General features: G+C 43.2%; 1 long non-coding RNA gene across 1 annotated transcript in view; it reads left to right on the top strand.

Moving 5' to 3' along the window:
• Positions 1–615: 615 nt before the first annotated feature.
• LOC119618551 (uncharacterized) overlaps positions 616–22,638 on the top strand; it is a 29,204-nt gene continuing 7,181 nt past the window's right edge. The window contains exon 1 of the long non-coding RNA XR_005234899.2: positions 616–1,008. This is a non-coding gene — a long non-coding RNA (uncharacterized lncRNA). The remainder of the gene's footprint in view (positions 1,009–22,638) is intronic.

The raw sequence follows: 22,638 nt of genomic DNA, 5'->3' as shown, positions 1-22,638 counted from the left end.
ATGAAAGCAAGATCCAGTTCCCGCCTAGATCTAGCTGGTCTGATTTTCAGCCACTCCCCAGAGGAAAGAACAGATAAAATGATGCAATACTGGCTAGCATTCCTGGCTATTTCTGACAATCCAGGTGCTATGTGACTAATATATCAAGTGAAAAAAAATTTCCTTGATTAAAGTCATAATAACATATTATGTGTAATAACACAGGGAGTATAGATGACTCAGATTCCAGGAATAATAGAAATTGGTGGCTCAGCAACTTAAACCAGCTAGAGGGATTGTTATGCCAGATGGGGGTTGGAGAAGGGCTTGCCAATTGCACACTGAAGTTAAACAGAAGCCTAACTTAATTTGTATTCCTGGTTTTAAAAAAAAGTCTATTATGTACATCCAGCCTAAAAAACACTGCCTTGAACAAGATAAAAGGGTATTTTCTCTCAAACACTACATAGGTAGTCCAAGGCTTCAATGACTCTCCTTGGTCCCAAGCTGCTTCTTTTTTTATCTTTGATTTTTGAGATGGAGTCTCGCTCTGTCGCCCAGGCTGGAGTGCAGTGGCGCGATCGCACCTCACTGCAAGCTCCGCCTCCCGGGTTCACGCCATTCTCCTGCCTCAGCCTCCCGAGTAGCTGGGACTACAGGCACCCACCGCAACGCCCAGCTAATTTTTTGTATTTTTTTAGTAGAGATGGGGTTTCACCGTGTTAGCCAGGATGTCTCAATCTCCTGACCTCGTGATCCACCCGCCTCAGCCTCCCAAAGTGCTGGGATTATAGGCGTGAGCCACTGCGCCCGGCCCCAAGCTGCTTCTTTCTCGGCTCTCTGCTTTGCAGAGTCGAATGACCTCATGGTCCAAGATGGCGGCGTCCAAGTTCCAGCAGCGAGACGGAGAAAGGAACAAAGAAAAAGAAAGCAAAGATACCCACCCGAGACTTGACACTTCCGTTTATAACCTATTGGCCAGAACGTAGTCACGTGACCTTACTTAAACGACAAGCGAGGCTTCGAAAGGTAAGCTTGCTTTAAGAAAAAATCCAGCCCTGCTGAAAATTCAGTTCCATGGAAGAGAGAGACAGGATCTTGAGAGACAACTAGAGCTTTCATTAAAAAAACAAAACAGGCCGGGCGCGGTGACCCACTGCTGTAATCCAAGCACTTTGGGAGGCTGAGGTGGGTGGATCACCTGAGGTCAGGAGTTCGAGACCAGCATGGCCAACATAGTGAAACCCTGTCTCTACTAAAAAACAAAACAAAAAAATTAGCTGGGTGTGGTGGCGCGCAACTGTAGTCCCAGCTACTCAGGAAGCTGAGGCAGGAGAATTTCTTGAACCCGGGAGGCGGAGGTTGCAGTGAACTGAGATCGTGCCACTGCACTCCAGCCTGGGCGACAGAGTGAGACTCCGTCTCAAAACAAAAACAAAAACAAAAAAATCTTTTTATTTTTTTGAGTCAGAGTCTTGCTCTGTCGCCCAGGCTGGAGTGCAGTGGCGTGATCTTGGCTCACTGCAACCTCTGCCTCCCATGTCCAAGCAATTCTGCCCCAGCCTCCTGAGTAGCTGGGACTACAGGTGCACCACTGCACCTGGCTAATTTTTGTATTTGTAGTTGAGATGGGATTTTGCCATGGTAGCCAGGCTGGTCTTGAACTCCTGACCTCAAGTCATCCACCCACCTCAGCCTCCCAAAGTGCTGGGATACAGGCGTGAGCCACTGTGCCCGGCCAATAAATATTTATTGAGCACCTACTATGTGCCAGGCACTGTTCTATGGGCTGAGATATACTGGCAAATAAAACAAAATCCCGTCCTCTTGGGGCTTACATCCTAGCAGGAAGGGAAAAACAATAAATAATAAATATAAGTAGTTACATTACTGCTATGGACTAAATGTGTCCCTCCAGAAATCACCTTTGAGAGGTGATTATATCACGAGGGTGGAGGCCTCATGAATGGAATGAGTACCCTTATTAGAATGCTCCCTGCTCTCTGCTATGTGAAGATACTAGAAGGTGGCCAGGTATGAACCAGAAAGTGGGCCCTTAGACACTGGATTTGCCAGTGCCTTCATCTTGGACTTCTCAACCTTCCGAGCTGTGAGAAATAAATTCTTGTTTTTTAAGCCACCCAGAGTCCAGGGCAGAGGCTCATGCTTGTAATTCCAGCACTTTGGGAGGCTGAGGCAGGAGGATTGCTTCACCCCAGGACGTCGAGGTTGCAATGAGCCAGGATCATGTCACTGTACTCCAGGCTGGTAACAGAGTGAGACCCTGTCTATTAAATAAATAAATAAATAAAGCCACCCAATCTATGGTAATTTGTTATAGCAGGCTGAATAAGCTAAAACAATTACATAGTGTATTAGAAAGAGTAAGTTATTAGATACAATAAATTATGTCTTTTCATTTTTTCTTTTTTTTTTTTTTTTTTTTTTGAGACAGTCTCACTCTGTCACCCAGGCTGGAGTGCAGTGGCACGATCTTGGCTCACTGCAACCTCCGCCTCCCGGCTCAAGCAGTTCTCCTGCCTTAACCTCCGAAGTAGCTGGGACTACAGGTGCATGCCACCACACCGAGCTAATTTTTGTATTTTTAGTAGAGATGGAGTTTCGCCATGTTGGCCAGGCTAGTCTCAAACTCCTGACCTCAAGTGATCCACTCGCCTCGGCCTCCCAAAATACTGGGATTACAGGCGTGAGCCACCACGTCCGGCCGATACAGTAAATTATCACAGTAAAAAAGAAAAATGAGGAAAGGGATGTGGAAGTGGAGGGAGGTGGTGGCAATTTTACATAGGTGATCAGGGGTTGGCCTCATTGAGAAGGCAACAATTGTGCAGACTCAAAGAAAGTGAGGGAGTGAGGTCTGCAGAACTCCAGGAGACGAGGCTTCCAGGCAGAGGGAAGAACCAGAGGGACGGACAAAGGACTGATACGGGGAAAGAGGCAAAGAGACCAGAGCTGGTTGAAGCAGAATGAATATTGCGGAGAGTAGAGGAAGCTGGGAAAATTGAGGGGAGTAGAGGAAGTAGGGGAAGTCAAAGGAAGCTGGTTCCTCCAGAGTGGGCTCTTATAGCCATCATAAGGACTTTGGCTCTTACTGTGTGTGAAATGGGAGCTACTGCAGTGTTTGGAGTTGTAGAATTCTAAATGCATAGGGCTTATAAATAGTCATTTCTCTATTGGAGAGAGGGCTAAACATTTAATAACTGCTGGGGTGCATCATTTTAAAAATTTGAAGATCACAAACTGGACTTATTTTCTGCATCTATGTAACAACAGCTGAGAAACAATGCCATTCTACTTCACCAAGTTTTTTTTTTTTTTTTTTTTTTTTTGAGACAGGGTCTCACTTTGTCATCCAGGGTAGAGTGCAGTGGCATGATCTCAGCTCACTGCAACCTCTGCCTCCCAGATTGAGGCAATTCTCCTGCCTCAGCCTCTTGAGGAGCTGGGATTACAGGTGCCCACCACCACACATGGCTAATTTTTGTATTTTTAGTAGAGACGAGGTTTTACCATGTTGGCCAGGCTGGTTTCGAACTCCTGACCTCAGATGATTCACCCAGCTCGGCCTCCTAAAATGCTAGGATTACAGGCATGAGCCACTGCACCCAGTACTAACTTTTATTTCCAATCAAAATTTTATTTATGAGCTATATTGGACAACCCTGGGTGACTACAATTATTACACTCATTTACATGTAGTGGGAGATCACTGTGGCCCAGTACTCTTCTAAATCATTTATTCAGATTAGCCTGTTGAATCCTCACAACCACTTTATTATTATTACCCATTTTATAGATGAGGAAACAGAGAAGTAAAGTTACTTGCCCAAAGTCACACAGCTAGCAAGGGGTGAAGCTGGAGCTGAAACCCAGGCTTGTGCGTAGCCCACGCTCTTCACACTATGCCAAACTGCCTCTGAGATGATTCAGAGGCTTGGTGTATCTCACAAACCAAATGAATCAAGAAATGTATTCAACAGTGGCATCCTATTTAAGCCCGGTGGAAGTAAAGCACTGCTCTGAACAGGGAAGAGGGCTGCCACCTGCCCTTTCTGGTCTGCAAGACTTTTTTTTTTTTTTTTTTTTTTTTTTTTTTGGACACAGAGTCTTGCTCTGTCACCCAGGCTGGAGTGCAGTGGCATGATCTCGGCTCACTGCAACCTCTGCCTCCCAAATTCAAGCAGTTCTCGTGTCTCAGCCTCATGAGTAGCTGGGATTACAGGTGCATGCCACCACACCTGGCTAATTTTTGTATTTTTAGTAGACTGGGTTTCACCATGTTGGCCAGGCTGGTCTGGAACACCTGATCTCAAGTGGTCTGCCTGCTTTGACCTCCCAAAGTGCAGGGATTATAGGAGTGAGCCATCATGCTTAGCCAAGGTCTGCAAGTCTTGATGTTGACAGGATTTGCTGATCCAACATCTGAGAGTCTGTGTGTAGGACTGGACACGTCCTTGAGGATCATCATGGTGGCCTCATGTTACCTGTTGTTCCTGGCAAAACAGCCCCACTCAAGTCCAGCTTCCTGGGTCCTCCCTCCTCTGTCCTTCATGCTGTCCTTGTAGCTTGCTACTTAAAATCACTACTACTATGTCCAACTGAAATACAATAGAGAGTAATGAATGCGGGCATAACCTTGGCTCAGGGAAGACTTGGGTTTGAGTTTTGGCTCTGGTGCTTCACAGCTGCGTGACCTTGGGCAGGCCACCTAACCTCTCTGAGCCTTAGGTCCCTCAGTGTAGATCTTACCTCAAAGGTTCCAGGGGGGATTAAGACCATGCATGTAAAAAGCACATAATAGAAGCTCCAGAGATGTTTCCTATTATCACTTTTAAACCGATGTAACCCATGTACTATTTTCCTGTAAAACCTGAATATAACTGTTCAGAAAAGCAGAAAACTAAACTTATAATCCGGAAGTATTTATACTTCAATAACTTGAGATGCTCCTGCCCTCCCCCCACTCTAGTAGTCAGTTCTGCTGTAACCTTTATTGTGAAAACACAAATTTGTCCCAATTGATTGATACATTAGGGAGCAATAGCATCTATGAACATAATATACATTTTACATTTGCTTATGTGCAAGTTCATTTGCAGGAAACTCTAGCTGAATACTGAAACTGCACCCAGGTAAACAGAATCACATCGGTATACACAAAATGCATACAGCTATTCATCTCCAGGGACTTCTCTCACCACGTGTTAGGAGCCACACTCATCTATACCTGGCCTGTCTCATTTCAGATAATCTTCCATCGCTTCACACGATGGAAGATTTTTCCATCTAATCTTGGCCCAGATGCAATTTTTTTAGAATCATATTTCCACAAGCAAACTTGAGGACTTTTTAAAAGTAAAGTGCCATTAATCTTAGCATTTATATACTTTTAAAGAATTTAGTATGTGTACAACTGTGCTAAAATTTTTATTGTGTGTGTGTATTTTGAGACACGGTCTTGTTCTGTCTCCCAGGCTGACATGCAGTGGTGCAATCATGGCTCACTGCAGCCTCTACCTCCCACACTCAAGTAGTCCTCACCCTTTAGCCTCCCAAATAGCTGGGATCACAGTCACACATTTGGATTTTTGGTAGAGACAGGGTTTCACCATGTTGCCCAGGCTGGTCTCTGACTCCTGAGTTCAAACAATTTGTTCGCCTTGGCCTCCCAAGGTGCTGGGATTACAGGTGTGAGCCACTCACCGTGCCTGGCCATGATTTTTATTAAGTTCCCATCTTTTAAAAAATGCATCACTGATGAGGTTTTTGAGTATAGGCCACCATCCCCATTTTCCCATAAGCCCTGTGGTTTTTATTGTGCAATGTTTTTGGCGCAGTGATTTTTAGGGATGCATGTGTCATCTTACAGAACTGACTGTATATGAAGCAAATTACATATTCACTGTAGAAAAATTAGAAAAGGGCTAATAAGGGAAAAAGAAAAAGGAGAGCAAACTTCACCCATAGTTCCACTCCCCTAGAAGAAATCACATTCCTTGTTTTCTTTGCATCTACACATAAATACACAACCATGCACACACCACAAGCATCATTTTTCTCTAGCTCTATCCCCTTCAAATGCAACAATGGATGCCAGGCGTGGTGGCTCATGCCTGTAAATCCCAGCAATTTGGGAGGCCAAGGTGGGTGGATCACCTGAGGCTGGGAGTTCAAGACCAGCCTGACCAACATGGGGAAACCCCATCTCTACTAAAATACAAAATTAGCTGGGCATGGTGGCACATGCCTGTAATCCCAGCTACTCGGGAGGCTGAGGCAGGAGAATCGCTTGAACCCGAGAGGCAGAGGTTGTGGTGAGCCGAGATGGTGCCACTGCACTCCAGCCTGGGCAACACAGCAAGACTTCATCTTAAATAATAATAATAAAACAAAAAATATATATGTAAATAGAAATAGTCAAAATGCCAAAACAGTGTATTTTAATGCCTTCAGCATAAACATGTTTGTTTATATTTAATGAATAACACCTTGTTATATTTAAATATATAACACATTACATGGCTTCCTTGTTTTTTTTTGAGACAGTCTTGCTCTGTTGCCCATGCCAGAGTGCAGGGCACGATCTTGGTTCACTGCAACCTCCGCCCCCCAGGCTGAAGCGATTCTCCTCCCTCGGCCTTCTGAGTAGCTGGGAGTACAGGCATGCACCACTATGCCTGGCTAATTTTTTTTTTTTTTTTTTTTTTTAGTAGAAATGGGTTTTCACCATGTCGACCAGGCTGGTCTCAAACTCCTGACCACAGGTGATCTGTCTGCCTTGGCTCCCCAAAGTGCTGGGATTACCACACCCAGCCACATTACATGTTTTATATTATGATATGTGTGTATGTATGTATGTATTTATTTATTTAGAGACAGGGTCTTGCTCTGTCAGCCAGACTGGAGTGCAATGGCACAAGCACAGCTCACTGTAGCCTTGACCTCTTGAGCTCAAGCAGTCCTCCCAACTCAGCCTCACAAGTAGCTGGGACCACAGGCGTGCACTGTAATACCTGGCTAATTTGTATTTTTATTTTTTGCAGATGAGGGTCTCACTATGTTGCCCAGGCAGGTCTCCAACTCCTGGCCTCAAGCGATTCTCCTGCCTTGGCCTCCAAAAATGCTGGGATTATAGGCGTAAGCCACCATATCCAGTCTATGTATGTATTTAAAATGTGTACACTTAAAGCAGTGGTTCTCAACCAAGGACAATTTTTGCCTCACTCCACTCCACCCCCTAGGACATTTTTAATATCTGGAGACATGTTTTGTTGTCACAAGTGGGGGCGACGCCACTGGCATTCACTGGGTACAGAGCAGGGATGCTGCTAAGCATCCTTTGCTCAGAACAGCCCCCACCACAAAGAATTATCTGATTCAAAATGTCAATACTGCAGAGACTGAGAAACTGATTTAAACAAGCAAATACCACACAACCGTTAAAATAGTATCTAGCATATGCTGAGTGCTGAGAATTTTACATTTATCATCTCTTTTTCATCTTTTTGTAACACTTTGAAAGGGGTAGAGACTCTTCTGTCATTCCTATTTGCAGACGAAGAAACTAAGGCAGACAGAGTTAGGGACCTTGTCCAGGATCACACAGCTAGTGAAAGGCAGAGTCAGGATTTGAACCCAGGCTCATCTGAATCCAGAGGCCAGGATCTTACCTACTGTGCTATTTGGCCTTGGAAAGCTGCCTTGGGTAATTTGTTAGGCAAAAACAGGTGAGTGTTAGATAAATTAATAAGCATGATTCTGTTATTGGAAAAGAACAAACCTTAGTGTGTACATTGCAGAAAAATCAAACAGGATGAATATGCATCATGCTTTTGCCAGTGGTCTCTCTCTTGGTAGCATCAGTTTAGGGAGGTGTGCTCAGACATGTCACACACAAACACATCCCTTTCGTCTCCCATGGTAGCATCTCAGTGCAAATTGCACATTTTCCACAAAGCACTTTAGTACATCATATAATTTTATATTGCCTTGTGAGAGTCTTTGATTAATACCTTTCACTCTTACTATACTGTTGGCTCCTTGAGAACAGCTTCTGTGCCTGTTTGTTTCCTTGTTTCCTCGGTTGAATCCTCAGGTTAGCCCAGAGCCCAGCATGATAGACTATTAGAATGTTTGAATTTATTCACATCAAATGCATTGTTTTTAAAATCATAAAAAATACTTTTTTTTTTTTTGGAGACTATAGGTGCATGCCACCATGCCCAGCTAATTTTTGTATTTTAGTAGAGACGGGGTTTTGCTATGTTGACCAGGCTGATCTTGAACTCCTGACCATGTGATCCACCAGCCTCAGTCTCCCAAAGTGCTGGGATTACAGGCGTGAGCCACCGTACCTGGCCAACTATTTATATTAAAGGTATATAAAAAATAGCAGGTGTAGGTGTAGTCCTAGCTACTTGGGAGGCCGAGGCAGGAGGATCCCTTGAGCCCAGGAGGTCGAGGCTGCAATGAGCCGTGATCGTACCACTGCACTCCATCCTGGGGGACAGAGTAAGACTGTGTATCAAAAAAAAAAAAAGAAAAGGAAAAGAAAAAGAAAAAAATTATTATACTGTATCTTTTTTTTTTTTCTTGAGACGGAGTCTTGCTGTGTTGCCCAGGCTGGAGTGCAGTGGCACAAACTTGGCTCACTGCAACCTCCACCTCCTGGGTTCAAGAGATTGTCCTGCCTCAGCCTCCTGAGTAGCTGCGATTATAGACGCCCACCACCACGCCCAGCTAATTTTTGTATTTTTAGTAGAGATGGAATTTCACCATGTTAGCCAGGCTGGTCTTGAACTCCTGACCTCATGATCTGCCCGTCTTGGCATCCCAAAGTGCTGAGATTACAGGTGTGAGCCACCGTGCCCGGCCTATTATACTGTATCTTTTTTTTTTTTTTTTTTTTTTTGAGACAGAATCTCGCTCTGTCTCCCAGGCTGGAGTGCAGTGGTGCGAACTTGGGCTAATTTTTGTATTTTTAGTAGAGACGGGGTTTTACCATGTTGGTCAGGATGGTCTCGATCTCCTGACCTCGTGATCCGCCAACCTCAGCCTCCCAAAGTGCTGGGATTACAGGCGAGAGCCACCGCGCCCAGCCTATGCTGTATCTTAACTACCTTTTCTACGTTTAGATATGTTTGGAGGCACAAATACCACTGTGTCACCATTGCCTACAGTATTCAGAACAGGCACATGCTGTACAGGTTTGTAACCCAGGAGCAATAGGCCATATTGTCTAGCCTGAGTGTGTAGTAGGCTGCACCATCTAGGTTTGTGTAAGTACAGTCTAAAATGTTCCCACAACAGTGAAATTGCCAAATGACACATTTCTCAGAACAGAAATATTATTCCTTTTTAAGGAAAACATAATGAGGACAGTCAAAAAAGTTTAAGAGAAACAAAAAGCCATGTATGTGGGAAGGAGAAATCTAAGTAAACAAAAGGCGGTCTGAAATATAAGTAAAAGTGATATGGTTTCTAATTTCCACCAAAGCAAAATGTGGACCAGATGGGGTTAGGGGGTGAGCCGGCCCCCTAGAGGAATGCAGTTTGCTTTGGGGAGAGTAAGCTATTTCTTGTGTTTGTGTGTGTTTCTGTGTGGGTGTCTGTGGGGGTCTTTGTGTGTGTGTGTGTGTGTGTGTCTTTCTCATTTCAGTCAATTGACTGAAATGTCATTATTCAGCATATCACAGTCAATGTTCATGTGTCTTTTAGGTTTCAGTTGTTTTTATATCTTATATAATGTATTACACTTATATGTGAATATTTTATCTTATCCATTGTAAGGACAGTCTGTGTGTGTGTGTTTGTGTGTGTGAGCAACAGAGGTTGGGGAAGGAGGAAATGTGACCAAAACGATTTTGTGGCCAATGACCCCTTGGTAAAGGCACACACAGGCATGTTTGGAAACACTTATGGGAAGAAAACTATCCCTGCAGGGACACACCCACTTTCAGATCATATAAATCTCACTTTTCCCCTTACACAAAAGGTGCAGGAAGCACTTAAGGAGGGTGTCTACCCAGGCTGAACAATGTGTCTTTTCCTCCCCTGGTTCCGTGTCTGAGTTTCCATTCCCAGGGGCAGAGTCTGGGGCTGGGAAGGGCTGCTTGTCAGGGAGCCTGAGGGTGAAAGCAAAGAGGCTTTGGTCTGTCCGGAGGAGGAGGGCGGGAATGCTGATGGACTTCAGTGATAACAGCTGACACCTGCCGTACCCTGTCCTAAGCATACCACATCAGCTGGCTCCTTCCACCCTCAGAGAAAGCCCAGGAAGACAATATAATTATGCCTATTCTACAGGTGAGGAAACAGAGGCACCGAAAGGAGAAATCACAGGTTCCGCAGCTTGCGAGGTACACAGCTGAGATTTGAACCTGGTCAGCTGCCTCCGGAGTCCAAGCTTTACCCTCAACCAGTGGATCTCAGGGGTGGTAGAGGGTGTGTGGGTATTCTGACCCCTAGAGCAGAAGTCCCCAACCTTTTTGGTACCAGGGACTGGTTTCCTGAAAGACGATTTTTCCGCAGACTTAGGGGAGGGGGTGAGGGCGGAGCGGAGGATCGTTTCAAGATGATTCAAGCACATTGCATTTATTGTGCACTTTATTTCTATGATTATTTGATTGTGATATATAATGAAATAATTATACACCTCACCATAATTTAGAATCAGTGGGAGCCCTGAGCTTGTTTTCCTGCAACACGATGGTCCCATCTGGGGGTGATGGGAGACAGTGACAGATCTTCAGGTGTTAGATTCTCATAAGTGGTGTGCAGCCCAGATCCCCTGCATGTGCAGTTCACAATAGGGTTCGTGCTCCTATGATAATCTAATGCCTGCAGTAAATACAGGTGAATCTTTGCTCGCTTGCCTGCCACCACCTCCTGCTGTGTGGCCCGGTTCCTACTGGTCTGTGGCCCAGGGGTTGGGGATGCCTGCGCTACAGGACGTATGGCAATGTTTGGAGTCATTTTTAGTTGTCACAATTGGAGGATGCTGCTAGGATCTAGCAGGTAGAAGCTGAGATGCTACTAAACACATCACACAAGACGCACGACAGCTCCCTCCCCACCAGATCATCCACTGCAAATGTCAACAGTGCTGTTAAAAACTCTGTCCTAGACTATTTTAGGAAAAGACTACTTTTCTTCTAGAACTCTAAAAAATTATTTTGCTTTCCAAATTACAAATCATACATGCTCATCGGAAACATAGAAACAATTAGATGTTTATAAAGGAAGACCTGAAAGATTCTCTCCAGTTCTGCGCCCTGCCGTAAACACTATCAACAGTGTGGCATATTCTGCTGCAGCCTTTTCTATTACAGACCTTTGTTACATTGTCAGTCTATTTACTTACATATTTATCTCTTTTTCTCCCCTTTTCAAAAATAGAAGCCTACACATATTTTTCTTTTCTTTTCTTTCTTTTTTTTTTTTTTTTTTTTTTGAGACAGGTTCTTGCTTTGTCACCCAGGCTGGAGTGCAGTGGCAGATGTATTAGCCTGTTCTCACGCTGCTAATAAAATCATACCTGAGACTGGGTAATTTATAAAGGAAAGAGGTTTAATGAACTCACAGTTCCACGTAGCTGGGCAGGCCTCACAATCTTGGCAGAAGGCAAAGAGAAGCAAAGGCACATCATACATGGCTGCAGGAAAGAGAGGTGGTGTAGGGGAACTCCCATTTATAAAACCATGAGATCTCGTGAGACTTATTCACTATCACGAGAACAGTACGGGGGAAACCGCCCCCTGATTTAGTTATCTCCACCTGGCCCCGCTCTTGACACGTGGGGATTGTTACAATTCAAGGTGAGATCTGGAGACACAGCCAAAGCATATCACACAATCATGGCTCACTGCAGCCTTGAACTCCTGGGCTTAAGTGATCCTCCCACCTCAGCCTCCCAGGTAGCTAGGACTACAGGCACACACCATCATGCGTGGCTAATGTTTTGTATTTTTTGTAGAGACAGGATCTTACTCTGTTGCCCAGGCTGGTCTTTAATTCCTAGACTCAAGCGATCCTCCCATCTAGGCCTCCCAAAGTGTTGAGATTACAGGCATGAGCCACTGTGCCTGGTTCATATTTTCCTTCATATCTTTGTCATTCAATGCTGAACTCCAAACCACAAACTTTTGCACCTGCTGTTCTTTCTTTCTGGAACATTCTTCCCTCAGGTATCTGTAGACCTGCATCCCCGGATGTATTAAAATCTGAGCATATCTCCTCCTTAAAAGGGAGCTCCCTGACTTCCCTCTGTAAACCATTTCTACTCTTCCACCTCCTCTTCCTTTTTTTTTTTTTTTTTTTTTTTTTTTGACGGAGTCTCACTCTGTTGCCAGGCTGGAGTGCAGTACTGCAATCTTGGCTCAATGCAACCTCCACTCACTGGGTTCAAGAGATTCTCCTGCCTCAGCCTCCTGAGTAGCTAGGATTACAGGCATGCGCCACCATACCCAGCTAATTTTTGTATTTTTAGTAGAGATGGGGTTTCACCATGTTGGCCAAGATGGTCTCTATCTCCTGACCTTGTGATCCACTGCCTCGGCCTCCCAAAGTGCTGGGATTACAGGCATGAGCCACTGTGCCCAGCCTCTACCTCCTCTTCTTACCAGTGTGACTTTTTCTTTTTCTTTTTTGCAGGTCTCCTTTCTGACACGTGGGTGGATGCTTATTTCTTAGCTTGTTTGCTGGTTGTGTCCTTCCTAGAATGCTGGCTCCATGGTGGCAGAAATTGTGTCTGTCTTTCATAACGTGTGTCCCCAGCACCTAAAGCAGAGTCTGGCACCTAATAGACACTCTATAAATATCTATTATTGGCCGGGCACGGTGGCTTACGCCTGTAATCCCAGCACTTTGGGAGGCCAAGGCAGGCAGATCACTGGAGGTCAGGAGTTCGAGACCAGCCTGGCCAACATGGTGAAACTTCATCTCTACCAAAGATACCTTTGGGTGTGGTGGCACGTGCCTGTAGTCCCAGCTATTTGGGGGGCTGAGGCATGAGAATCGCTTGAACCTAGGAGACAGAGGTTGCAGTGGGCCAAGATCATGCCATTGCACTCCAGCCTGGGCAACAGGGTGAGACTCTGTCTCAAATAAATAAATAAATAAATAAATATTTATTATAATCAACAAATGGATAAATGAAAGAACAATGAATGTATCATATATATCCTTTGATGTCCATGTATGCAAATAAAACCATATCTCATTCTCTTTAATGGCTATCCAATATTCATTTTACTATTCTCGCTGTCTCTTTTTTTTTTTTTGACATAGCTGGCTCTGTCACCCAGGCTGGAATGCAGTGGTGCAATCTCTGCTTACTGCAACCTCCACCTCCCAGGCTCAAACCATCCTCCCATCTCGGCCTCCTGAGCAGCTGGGACTACAGGCACACGCCACCATGCCTGCCTAATTTTTGGTAGGAATGGGGTCTCACCATGTTGTCCAGGCTGGTCTCAACTCCTGAGCTCAAGTGATCTGCTCATCTCAGTCTCCCAAAGTGCTGGGATTACAGGCCTGAGCCACCGTATTTGGCCATTTGACTATTTTCAAGTTGATGAAAACATAAGTTGTCTGTATTTTTTCCTTTTGTGGGGGACAAATGGGAGTGATTTTATGAATCATGCCACAATGAGCATCTTATACACATATTTATACACTTGTGCAGGAATTTCTGTAGGCTAGATTCCCAGAAGCAGAATTGTGGATCAAATGTAAACTTTTTATCAGAGTTGCTACAAATTTGAGTTCCAAAAGTAGAATGCCCTTTTCTGTCTTTCCTCATCAGCACTGGATAATTAAGAGCCAACATTAATTAACACTATGTTCTAAGCCCTTTACACGTGTTAATCTAATTCTTAGATAAATCAGAAAATGAAAATAGTGATTATAGAAAATGATTATATAGGACATGCTGAACACTGTCCTAAGTGTTTTTTTTTTTTTTTTTTTTTCTTGTTCTCTGTTTTTTGAGACAGAGTTTTGCTCTTGTTACCCAGGCTGGAGTGCAATGGTGTGATATCGGCTCACTGCAACCTCTGCCTTAGGGGTTCAAGTGATTCTCCTGCCTTAGGCTCCTGAGTATCTAGGATTACAGGCACATGCCACCACGCCTGGTTAGTTTTTGTATTTTTAGTAGAGACAAGGTTTCACCATGTTGGCCAGGCTGGTCTTGAACTCCTGACCTCAGGTGATCTGCCCACCTCGGCCTCCCAAAGTGCTGGGATTACAGGCGTGAGCTACCACCCCTGGCCCTATGTGTTTTATATACATCATCTCACTTAGTCCTTGTAAAAATCCTCTGGGGTGGATACTGTTATTATTATCATTTTACAGATGAGAAACTCAAGCATGAAACCTTAGGTCCAGTAATTTCTCCAGGATCGGACAGCCAAAAAGTGGGATAAGCCAGGTTGAATCAGAAAGTCCAGTTATAGAGTCCTTACTGTAAACCACCCCGCTATCCTCCTCCATAAGTAAGAGCAATGACTGTCTTCATTTTACAGAGAGGAAAACTGAGGTACAAAGAAGCTAGGAAACTTGGCCAAAAATATTATCAATCTGTTTAATTGGTGCAAATGTGATGGGTGAGAAATGGTATCTTATGGTTCTACTCTCTAAAGATATCTCTTATTCTTTTCTTCTTTGAATTTGAAAACAACGTAATTCCTTATTCGGATAAAGTAAATTTCGCAACTGATAAAATATGTATCCTGTTTAAATATAAATGTCTGTAAAATGTGAATTCTTTTGCCATCTAGATCCAAATGATTAAAATAAAATCAGATTTCTTTTTACTCCTAAGATGCCTCTTAATAGGGACAGTCATGGTGGCTCACGCCTGTAATTCCAGCATTTTGGGAGACCAAGGTGGGCAGATCACCTGAGGTCGGGAGTTGGAGACCAGTCTGGGCAACATGGAGAAACCCCTTCTCTATAAAAAAAAAAAAAAAAAAAAAAATACAAAAATAGCCAGGTGTGGTGGTGCATGCCTGTAATCCCAGCTACTCGGAAGGCTGAGGCAGAAGAATCACTTGAACCCAGGAGGCAGAGGTTGCAGTGAGATAAGATTGTGCCATTGCACTCCAGCCTGGGCAACAAGAGCGAAACTCCGTCTCAAAAAAAAAAAAGCCTTTTAATTTTGTTGAGGTTCATAGATGTGAGCCACCGTGCCTGGCCCATATTTTTATTTTTATTTTAAAGAGATCGGGTCTCCCCTTATGTTGCCCAGGCTGGTCTTGAACTCCTGGGCTCAAGCTGTCTTCTCACCTCAGCTCAGCTCCCAAAATGCTGGGATTACCGGCATGAGCCACCATGCCTGGCATCCTTTTTTTTTTTTTTTTTTTTTTCCGAGACGGAGTCACCCTGTCACCCACGCTGGAGTGCAGTGGCGCGATCTCCGCTCACTGCAAGCTCTGCCTCCCGGGTTCACGCCATTCTCCTGCCTCAGCCTCCTGAGTAGCTGGGACTACAGGCGCCCACCACCACGCCCAGCTAATTTTTTGTATTTTAGTAGAGATGGGGTTTCACTGTGTTAGCCAGGATGGTCTCGATCTCCTGACCTCGTGATCTGCCCGCCTCAGCCTCCCCCATATTTTTAAGTTAAAATAATTTGTTTATTTTAAGAGGCAGTAATTTTCTTGAAAGATAAATCGCAAATAAATTTGTTGAGAGATAAGTCACAAAAATATTTGAATTTGCAAGTTTATAATTGCCGGAATGTAACGTGGTTTTCTGGGTTTGATCCTAGACAAGGATATTAGTGGAAAAACTGGGGAAATCCATGAAACCTGGAGTTTAGTTAATAGTATTTGTCCAATATTAATTTCTTAGTTTGGACAAATGTACCCTTGGGAGGCAAGATGTTACTATTAGGGGAAGTGAGGTGACAGGAATTCTCTGTATTAACTTTGCAACTTTTCTTTACTTCTAACAATTATTCCAGATAAAAAGTATATTTTCAATGAGTGTTGAAGGCTATTTTTCAGATCTGTAAATACACTCCCAATTCGGTTAGGCAAACATGGGAAACACCTGGCCATGGCCACGTTATGGTAGAAAGAAAAGATCTCTGTGACCCTTCTGCTGGACAAAAGGGTATATTTAGCCTCCGATTTTTTGCGGTGACCTTTGCATTCTGAAATGAATTAGAGGTTTACGTGTAAGAACGTAAAGAGCAGGAAACCAGGAAGTTGATGGGGAACGACCTTCCTGTTATATTTCACTTGTTTACATACAGCAGCATCACCGAGAGCAGAGATTTTGCTAGATTATGTCGGCATCACACATCCCTGAGCCACCACTGGGGGCTGAAGGCAGCGTGCACCACCCCCAACCAAATTGCTGGAAATTCCCATGTGAAATTTCAATCGCATGGCTTAGCTGTATTATTATTATTATTATTATTATTATTAGCTGTGTTATTACTATTCTTATTAGCTGGGTTATTATTTTAGCTGAGTTATCTTAATTTGCTCTTTTTCTCTGGCTATTTTGATCTGAAATGAATTACTTATCTTTTCTCTTGTGGGCAGTAAAGAAGTTCTTTTATGTCTCAAATGCAATCTAAGATAAATTCTGGACAGTAAACCATGCTCTTTGACAAATAACTTGGTATTCACCTCTCTTCATGGTAAACATTGGAAATGTGAACATCTGTCTCTCGTTTGTTCTTTAACAAATGTAACATTTTCAATACGGATAACAAAAAGTCCAATTTCAGAGAGTTCTGCCTATCTGGCTCACCCCTCTATACCAGGATCTGATACAGCATCAGACACTCATATTTGTAGGATAGACAAATAAAGAGGAAGAAAATGCCATATAATATTCTTTCATTTAAGATCTTTAGGAAGGATAAAAGCACATTTCTCTGCAGAAATGTTAAAGTAGCATATTTGATAATGTGATTACAGGACGGTATGTGTTGCCTTTAATATTCATTTTTTTAGGAATAGTCTTTATTCTAAGCCATTTCCATGTTAATTTGAGTAAGAGGTTATTTTCCACCTTATCACTCAAATCTGACGATGTTTGGCTTCTCAGAAATCTCAAAATGCTTACATTTTGTTTTCATTCATGAAACAAATGTATGGGTTTTGGTTGGGCTTGGACTCAAATGACATTTTAAAACAGGAGCATATGTTTCGGGAGTAATTAGCGATTGTTTAATATAACGACCCTGCAGGCTGGAAAGGCTGCAGGTCAGAATTGTTAACAGGCAAAGCAATGAAAAATAGTAAAGCATTAGCAGATAGCATAAATAGTCAAATCTGACCTCCAAAGGTCAAGAGAGAACTAAATAATTTGGCTGAAGCACTGACTGATTTAAATCAATGCAATCCCAATTTCCTTTTTTGCCGGTTTGCCTTTGGTATTCCACGGTCTAGTACTTGCCAGGAGTCGGGAGAGAGAACAGGGTAGGGTCTACTCAGTGATATAATTTTACTAAATGTGGGTGGTTTCAAGAGAAAAAATAGCCAAAAGTATTTCAAGGACCAAATGAAATTATTTAAACAGAACGCCATTGTGTCCATCCTCTTAACTACTTGGTTTTGTTTCTCTAAGGATGATTTATGATGGTAACACCGATACAAATACATAATTAACCATGGGAGCATTTTGCATCTCAGGTTTCCCACATTTTTTCTCATTTGTAGGCTTCTTAGATTTAGAATTATACCTTTACCCTATGAAACTGGAAAAATCGGCAAGATTTGTAAATTGCTAGACCAAATAAGTTTTATCTTTTTAAAAGTGTGAAAAAATGATCCCCTGAATTCTTTTGGATTTCTACATAAATTTTTTTTTAGTGGAATGATCCCCTCCCTCTTGACTGCGTCTGTCTTCTATTTTTTCATGTAGGATTACTCCTCTTCTTCATCTCTCACATAGATAACATGTGGCTTGCTCAAATTTATTTTTAAGGTACTATATCCTGTTTTGATCAGGAAAAGTATATTTTAAAGAAAAAAAATTCTTTTGGTGATTACAAAATCACTTTAAGACCCAGGGGGAACTATGCCTCAGTGACAAAACAAATTTGCCACAAATCATTGTACAAAAGAACAGCAGGACCTAAGCCTAAACTCAGGGACCGCTCCCATTCATCTTTCATTTGTTTTGGAAACTCCACCCTCCTCCTGCCATGTTCAATATCTAATTGGCATTCTGACCCTTCAGATAACTCAACATCTGCTACTCTGATGCATCTTGGAAACTCTTTGTTCCCGTAAGGCGGAGTTCAAGGGGCTCTCTTCACTGATACACAAGATTCATGCAAGCCATTGTGTACGCAGCTTCTGGTGCTGAATGGAGACAAAACTTTTGCAAGCCAATATGAAAAATGAAGCAACTCTCATATTCTAACCAAATAATCTTCAGCAGGGTTAAAATTATGCTTGGCTGGAGAAGACAGCAGTGCATTAACCAAACAATTCAGCTTCGCTTCTTTCATAAGCAATTTAAGGCTGGAATCCACATACCTGTTTTTACTTTGACTTGTTTGCATATTTTGGCCTGATAGCTTTTGTTTTTCTCTATTATGAGGCAACATATGTACCGATGTTTAATCTCCTAAAACAGATTATGTAAATAGAAACTGGGATTTTTTTAAAGCAGAATCACACAGGTGATTGATTTTTTTAATGCATTATTTCATCGAATCCAAGATACTACAAACTGTACATTTTAGAATTATTTTGATGTACTATAAAGAAAAACTTATACTAACCAATCTGTGATATGCCTTTGATTCTAAGACGTCAGCCTAATATCTGAGATGTAAAAATGTGAAAAACTGTGTATCTGGGATTGATGCAATTTGGTAGTAGGTGCGCACCCTAGCACAGTTTTGTGGGGGAGATTATGCAATTTACGTTTCTGCAGTTTACCAGGAAACTTGCCACCTGCTTCAGCTGTGTTCCTTTCCTTTGGTGACTGGGTTTTCCTGAGGGATGTCCAATGGCTTCTCCTACCCTTCGGTTTTGAGACTCATCCAAGGAGGATCCCCTGGTGCCATTTGCTAAGATTATGTACCCTGGGCTACAAGTCAGATCACAGTATGGGCAGCTGGTTTCCTTGTATTATTTTACTGGGCAGCTTGGTTAGGATCAGTTTTATTATCTTCTGGGAAGAATTAAAAGACCCACAATGAGCTGAGAAGGGGTTAGGTCGTTTTTTTTAAGTGTCAGCCATAATTCCCCCCATAATGCTTGCACATGAAAGTTATCTTAAGTTTTGTACCAGCCTGGAAGATTCTACAATTCTATTGCTAATAGTTTAGGCTTCAGGAGAAGCCCAACAAAAGGGCCTAAGAAATAAGCCATCAGGAATGTAGGGAAGCTTTACCATAAAAAAAAAAAGAAAAAAAATCAAGTAACTGGGCTTGACGTGGCAGCTCATGTCTGTAATCCCAGCACTTTGGGAGGCCAAGGCAGGAGGTCACTTGAGGCGAGGAGTTTGAGACCAGAATGGGCAGCAAAGCGAGACCCCATCTCTACAAAAACAAACATAAAAATTAGCTGGGGGTGGTGGCATGCACCCTTGTCCCAGCTATTCGGGAGGCTGAGGTGGGAGGATCCTTTGAGGCCAGGAGTTCCAGGCTGCAGTGAGCTATGTTCATGCCACTGCACTCTGGCCGGGGCAACAGAGTGAGACTCCATCTCTTAAAAAAAAAAAATCAAGTAACTGATTATTTTTCCCTTGGTTTAAATGGTCATGAGGAGTCTTATGTTTTGGTTCAAATCTCTGCTCTGCCTTTTTCTAGCTAGGAGACTTTTGGGCAAAGGTTTGCATTTTTGTAATAGGGATCAATACTCACCTTGCAAAATTAAATGAGTTAGTGTATATAACATGTTTAGCTCAGTGTTCTGTGCATATTCTTAATTGTGATTATTCCTGCTTTTATTAGACATAGTCACTTTTGACCCAAAGCTGCCAAAATTTCATGCTGGTTCCCAAACAGATGCACTGTTCTCCTGCCATAGCCTAGAATTCCTCAAACGGTAAACTATCACTACTGTTATTAGGATTATTATGAGTAATGTGCTTTTCTTTGTCTCTGTCAGTCCTTCCTTCAAAACTGTAAGTCAGTATTTTTCTGTATCTAGCTGCAATAACTGCAAATTATCAGGCAAAATGTCTACATGTGCTCCTTTTCCTATTTCTTTTTTTTTTGAGATGGAGTCTCGCTTTGTCACTCAGTCTGAAGTGCAGTGACACAATCTCAGCTCACTGCAACCTTCGCCTCCCGTGTTCAAGCGATTCTCCTGTCTCAGTCTTCCGAGTAACTGGGATTATAGGCATGTACCACCATGCCCAGCTAATTTTTGTATTTTTAGTAAAGATGGGGTTTTCACCATGTTGGCCAGGCTAGTATCAAACTCCTGACCTCAGGTGATCCACCTGCCTTGGCCTCCCAAAGTGCTGGGATTACAGGCATGAGCCAGTGCGCCCGGCCACTCTTTCTTATCCCTAAGTCCTGTTTATGAGTATTATTTTCTAGGGCTTTTATTGTTTAAATGCTGGTCTTTCTTTCCTAGTAAGTTGAAACAGTTACATAATCAATGACCTATCTTTTGGTCTTCATCCATCATTGTCATCTTCTGAGTATGAGCATTATTTGTTAAAATTTCTGAACAGGGTGAAACATCCTGGTAATCAGATATTTTGCTTTGGCTTGATACCTATATGAGGCCTTTCTGTGTGTGAACAGCTGGGGACAAAAAGATAAAAGAGACATGGTTTTTGCTGGGGAGAAACGCATAGTAGGGAGGGCAAAACCCCCAACCCAGCTATTTAATTTATTTACTTTTTAGGACCTTTTAAAATATCTCATTAGCCACCAAACAGGCAGGGCTGGGACTAGAGGGAGGCAGAAAATTTAAGGGGCTGTAAAAAAAACCCTCAGTAATCAAGATAAATAATATTTGATTGCACTGTTTTGCTCTGCCACTCTCTAGCTATGTGGCTTTAGACAAATTATTCACCTTTTGTGCCTAATCTGTGAAATGGGAGGAATGTTCAACTGAGTTGTTAAGGATTCAGTGAGGTTCAACATTTCCTGATCTGAAATGCTTGGGACCAGAAGTACGTCAGTTTTCAATATCTTCAGATTTTGGAATATTTCCATTGTACTTGAATTTGAAAACCTGAAATCTGAAATCTCCAGGGAGCATTTCCTTTGAGAGTCATGTGGGTGTTCAAGAAAGCTTCAGTCTTTGGAGCATTTTGGATTTGTGATTATTTAACCAGTAATACATACAATGCTCAGTGCCCAACAAAAGTCCATGATGAGCGAAATTGCAAAATTTTAGGTAAAGAACAAAATCTGTGAGCAAGGTTTCACTGAGTGAGTTTTGAAAAAAAATCCAAATGGGTCATTTGGAGCAAAGTAACTAACAAGAATTCTGATGCCAAATAATGGCAGGCAAGCAAGGCTTGTGCGGATCATCCCTGTCTCCTCTTTTTTCTTCTCCTTTGTTAAAAACAGGTATCAGGCTGGGCCGAGCACGGTGGCTCACACCTGTAATCCCAGCACTTTGGGAGGCTGAGGCAGGCAGGTCATGAGGTCAGGAGATCGAGACCATCCTGGCTAACATGGTGAAACCCCATCTCTACTAAAAATACAAAAAAATTAGCCGGGTGTGGTGGCGGGGGCCTGTAGTCCCAGCTACTCAGGGAGACTGAGGCAGGAGAATGGCGTGAACCCAGGAGGCAGAGCTTGCAGTGAGCTGAGATTGCACCACTGCACTCCAGCCTGGGCGACAGAGTGAGACTCCGTCTCAAAAACAAACAAACAAAAACCAAAAAACAGGTATCAGGCTGGGCGCTTTGACTCACACCTGTAATCCCAGCACTTTGGGAGGCCAAGGCAGGTGGATCACTTGAGTCAGGAGTTGAAGACTAGCCTGGACAACATGGTGAAACCCTGTCTCTACTAAAAATATAAAAATTAGCTGGGCATGTTGGCATCTGCCTGTCGTCCCAGCTACATAGTAGGCTGAGGCATGAGAATCACTTGAACCTGGGAGGTGGAGGTTGCAATGAGCTGAGATCGTGCCACTGCACACAGCCTGGGTGACAGAGCAAGACTTCATCTGAAAAAAAAAGGGGGCCTGGCACAGTGGCTCATACCTACAATCTCAGCACTTTGGGAGGCCAAGATGGGTGGATAGCCTGAGGTCAGGAGTTCAAGGCCAGCCTGGCCAACATGGTGAAATCCCATCTCTACTAAAATACAAAAATTAGCTGGGTGTGGTGGCGGGTGTCTGTAATCCCAGCTACTCAGGAGGCTGAGGCAGGAGAATTGCTTGAACCCAGGAGGCAGAGGTTGCAGTGAGTCGAGATTGTGTCACTGCACTCCAGCCTGGGCAACAGAGCGAGACTCCATCTTGAAAAGAAAAAAAGGGGGGGGGGGGCGGGAAGTATCAAGCAGTGCATAGGATCTAAACTTTGATTGTCTTCAGTTCAAATTCTGGATCTATGACTTATTAGCTAGGTGGCCTTAAGAAAGTTACTTAACCTCTCTTAACCACACTTTCCTCGTCTGTAAAAGAGGGGCAATGAAATAGATCCCACATGAGGACTAAATGAGATCATCTGTGGAGAGCAAGCACTCAGTCAGGG

This window comes from Chlorocebus sabaeus, chromosome 2 (assembly GCF_047675955.1).
Source record: "Chlorocebus sabaeus isolate Y175 chromosome 2, mChlSab1.0.hap1, whole genome shotgun sequence".
NCBI lineage: Eukaryota > Metazoa > Chordata > Mammalia > Primates > Cercopithecidae > Chlorocebus > Chlorocebus sabaeus.
The sequence above is the reverse complement of the archived record's forward strand: the minus strand, read 5'-3'. Positions and strand labels throughout refer to the sequence as shown.